This window comes from Dendrobates tinctorius, unplaced genomic scaffold (genome assembly GCF_039654945.1).
Source record: "Dendrobates tinctorius isolate UK_male_01 unplaced genomic scaffold, ASM3965494v1 ptg000060l, whole genome shotgun sequence".
In the NCBI taxonomy this organism is placed as follows: Eukaryota; Metazoa; Chordata; class Amphibia; order Anura; family Dendrobatidae; genus Dendrobates; species Dendrobates tinctorius.
The window spans coordinates 85,877,230-85,881,967 of record NW_027361728.1 but is presented as its reverse complement, the minus strand read 5'-3'; the positions used below and the strand labels follow the sequence as shown (position 1 = coordinate 85,881,967).

At 41.3% G+C, this 4,738-nt stretch overlaps 1 long non-coding RNA gene across 1 annotated transcript; it reads left to right on the top strand.

Annotated features, from left to right (window-relative positions):
* Window positions 1-800: 800 nt before the first annotated feature.
* Window positions 801-2,684, top strand: LOC141092718 (uncharacterized). Its single transcript, XR_012232881.1, has 2 exons — window positions 801-1,082; window positions 1,899-2,684. It is a non-coding gene; the product is annotated as an uncharacterized lncRNA (long non-coding RNA).
* Window positions 2,685-4,738: the final 2,054 nt, after the last annotated feature.

Genomic DNA, 4,738 nt, shown 5'->3' with positions numbered 1-4,738 from the left:
TATTTTGTACAGGTATTTTAAGTTATTCAGCAGTTTTTTGGAATGGGTTATAAAGATTGAAACTGGATCTCAGTTGGTGAAGCATTATTTGGATGATTTTTTGTTCGTAGGTCCAGCGGACTCGGACAGTTGCAGTATAATTTTGACTAAGATTCGGGAACTCATGTCTTATTTTGGAGTTCCGTTGAATGAGGAAAAAAACGTCGGTCCAGTCACCTGCCTTTCTTTCCTGGGCATTGAGATTGACACAGTCAGCATGGTTTTTCGTTTACCTCTTGATAAGATCTCAAAACTGTTGGGGTTAATTGAGGGTTTTCTATCTGTTAAAAAAGTCACTTTGGTTCAAATGCAATCCTTGCTGGGTTTGCTGGCTTTTGCCTGTCGGGTTATGCCTATGGGCAGGATTTTTTCTAGGCATCTGGCAATGGCTACCAGAGGTGTGAAGCGTGCTCATCACAGGATTCGCTTAGGCATTCTTTTACTGGAGGACTTAAGAGTCTGGAGGAGTTTTTTGTGTAAGTATAATGGAGTCACCTTTTTTCAGGATGCGGAGAAGTCGTGCCAAGAGATGTCTCTATGTATGTTTGGATGCGTCTGGTTCAGTGGGCTTCAGATTCATATTTCATAATCAGTGGTGTGCGGAAAGATGGCCAGAAAAATGGGTAGAAGAGGAATGGACAAAGAATTTGACTCTTTTGGAGTTGTTTCCAATGGCAGTGGCGTTGGGAATATGGGGGAAGCAGTTGCGAAATTCTGGCATCTGTTTTTGGATGGATAATGAAAGCATGGTTCATGTGGTGAATCACTTATCTTCATCCTCCATTCCTGTTATAAAGTTGACCCGTTTTCTAGTCTTGGAATGTCTGAAGCTGAATATTTGGTTTCGTGCCCGGCATGTTCCAGGCATAAAAAAAGATATTGCTGATTCATTGTCACGTTTTGAATTTCAGAAATTTCGAGAACTCGCTCCAGCGGCCAATCCGAAAGGAATGAGGTGCCCAGAGTATATTCGGAAAATACCGGAAACCTCCTGATGCCGTTGGTCCGGGCGTCAATAACTCCGTCAACGTGGAATGCATATGGTAAGGCGTGGAAGGAATGGTTGGGATTCGTGGTAGAATTACCGGTGGGATGCAAGGTTGGAGGTGACTTTTGCATATGTTCGACATTTGCATGATAGTGGTTTTGCTGCATCACTCGCCAGGAACAGGTTATCAGGACTGGCTTTTCAATTTTTAACTACGTGGATGGGAAGATGTCACGAAGCATTTTGTTCTTAGACAAGCTTTAAAAGGTTGGGAAAAATTGAGGGCTCCAAATCGTATCAGGCGGCCTATTTCTTTTTCACTTTTGGCCAGAATTATCGAGGGCATGTATGTAGTATGCAGCTCAGTTTTTGAAGCTATATTGTTTTCGGCAGATTTTGGAATTGCGTTTTTTGGGGCATTGTGGGTCAGCGAGCTAGTGCCACAGACAGGCCGCGCTGGTGGTTGTTTACAGCACAATGATGAAGTCTGGTGTAAGGGGGTTATTCGGATTCGCATTTGGAGGTCAAAAACTGATCCCATGGGCAGTGGGTTTTGGTTTTCTTTAGCTTCAATACGTGGCCCTGTATGTCCTATTTCTCTGTTGTCACGGTATTGGGAGATAAGACCAAATAGTCCCTTGTTATTGGCGCACGCTGACGGTTCTTCATAAACTAGATTTCAGTTTCTCGTGTTGCTGCATAGAATTATATTGTTTTTGGGTCTCGTTCCGGGTGATTTTGGTAAGCATTCATTCAGGATTGGCGCAGCGACGGAAGCAGCTGGCTTTCCGATTGTTTTTTCCATTACATTAGAACAGAATTGTTAACGTTATAATAAGTATGAGTATTTATTAATTTTCTTCTCTTTTAGGTCGTCCAAGGCCCAGTGTCTGGATTCTAGTGCATTCGTACGCTTTTTGAGCCGAACAAAGGGCTGAGATGCGCCCTGGTGGGAGGGATCTGGGTTTCTACAATGTGGATGTAAACTGGAGAGGTATTCGCGGTTTGAGGTGGGCACAGGTGTTATTAGAGGTGGTAAAAATAGCCAGAACATCGGCATCTTCAGTCATTCTGGTATTGCATGCCGGGGGAAATGATTTAGTGTCTATACAATTGTCGGAACTTATCACGTTAATGTGTGCAGACATGGATAAGTTTCCAGGTTTATTCCATCAGTTTGTTATGGTTTGGTCGGAAATAATTCCCAGAATGGTGTGGCGTGGTGCACGAGATGGGGCGAGTATAGAAAGGGCACGAAGAGTAGTAAACCAACGCATATCCCATTTCATTCACTTTAAGGGTGGCATCATAGTTAGACACAGGCAATTAGAGTGTAATAATGGCAGGTTTTTGCATCCGGACGAGGTGCATTTATCAGATATGGGGTTGGACATTTTTCTTTCAGGTCTACAGGATGGCATCGAGGAGGCGATTTTTTCTTTTGGTGGGGGGTCGTAGCTCTTTAAGGGTCGCTACTATGCCATGGCCGAAGAAAACAAGGCTGGGTAACATGTGCCGGGAGTCCGGTGACATAACCCCACAAAAATTTTGGTTGGTTTATCATGATAAGCTGCGACCTTACCCCTCCAACGATGGGTTTTAAAAGGATTAGCGATGTTGTAACTGATTACTCGCTAATAAAGTTGTTTTTTGGAAATATTGTCTCATAGCGTCTTCTTTGCGTCAGGGAAAAGAAGGTGGGCAGGTTTCATAAGGTATGGACAGTCTGCTGTATATTAATATCTCTACTTTTTTTTTTAGATCTCTGACATCAGTGATTGGGAACATTCTTCCAGAGGCTTAAAACCTGTACAGACGTAATTGCTTTCATAGCTATAGTTGCATCAAAGTCTAAGCCATCCCTAATAAGCTATAGTTTAAATTGCCTGACAAGCTTAACTTGACACAATGTATACAAGTAGGTAATCAGGACAGGAGAGATGTTACCTGCTGCAGTATCTGAATACAATGAAAGCAAACCATCAAGGGATTGCCCTTTCAGTTTAATAGTGCACCACTTTCTAACCCCCTGATTTCCTGACTGTGAGGGTGGGTGTGGAGGTGTGGGGGAAGGAGTGACGCTGCTTGATTGACAATCCAGACCAGCAGCATTATTTGGCCGCTCGCCTGAACTGTGAAGCAGCTTTGCTTCTCCAGCATCAAAAGTACCACACTAGGCTAATAAAGTGGATCTAAATCATCTAATGTAATGAGAAATAAAACACACTCTCAAAATGATACAGGAGGTCCAACAAATGTCAGTAACAATAAAAAATGACACATATGTAAACAGTTGTATAGTTTATCCTCCCCGCCGCCCCAACGCACATTTCCTGTAACTTCCTAAGAAGGCATGTATCGGGAGGGGGACAGCCTGCCATTTACACTGTAGATTAGCCAATCAGATGTCCAGGATGGAAGGAGTGTGGGTAACGGGGCTTGTGTTGAGATACGGAAACTTGATTGGAACGACAAGAAAAAAGTATGCATGAATACAAGAGGGACAGAGTACCGTGGATTACAATAAAATTGTGTGTTACGTAAAAAAAATACAATTAACCTGCAGAAGGAATATAAGCACTATAAACTGTGATGTAGGTTTATGCATGCACATTAATGCAAAAAAAAAAATAGAAAAATATTATAATGATTATGATAAAAATAAATAGAGACCCAAAATGTGAAATAAAACATTATTTTCTTAAGAGAATTACAATGATGTCACTACTCGTCTGCCAAGTGAAAGCTTAGTGAAATTCAAACATTGCTGGCATCATATCAGATAGTGAACCATGAACAATAAACGTAATAATAAAAACGTATGTGAGTGAAATGATCGGGTGATAGTGGAGCACATCCCGCCTGAGTTATCCCAACAAGTGGTCATTCAATTCTTGGCCGGGGCTCCTTTTGCATCAATTACTGCATCAATGCAGCGTGGTATGGAGGCGATCAGCCTGTGGCACTGCTGAGGTGTTATGGAAGCCAAGGTTGCTTTGATAGCAGCCTTCAGCTCATCTGTATTGTTGGGTCTGATGTCTCTCATCTTCCTCTTGACAATACCCCATAGATTCTCTATGGGGTTAAGGTCAGGCGAGTTTGCTAGCCAATCAAAAATAGTGATTTTTTTTTTCCTTTAACACTTTGCCCTAAGCACTTTACTAATAGGATTTGATTTTTTTCCATATATTTTGGTTCCTATTTTTAGGGCTAAATTCATGATTTGCACTTTATTATACATTGTGATTTTTATGGTATCATTGGACTTGTAATAATTCTCTGCTTCTTCTCTATATTTTGGAAATGCGTTCTTGTTTTTAACATTTTTATGTGTACACATTGATTGGTTGCTTCCTTGTTTTTCCTGTATTTCACTATTTAAAATAAATATTATCTAATTATTCACTGATTGGACGTTATGGTCGGCTTCTTTCCTTTTGGTTGCTTGCTTCTGAGATATTTTGACTGTACTTTTTAGCCACAACAGTCAAGCCTCCACATATACAGGGTTGAAATTTAGTGTTATATACTCATCACCATTTATATATACTGTCACCCTGCTACTGTGAGCAGTCCTTTATTTTTGCTTCTCTTGTTTTCAAGGTAGACACATGAACGCTTCTCATGGTAAAACACCAGCTGGTTTATTGTGGAACAGCATAAACCACAGCAGGGTTCAGCAAAGTAAACGAAGCCTTTCTGGCATAACAA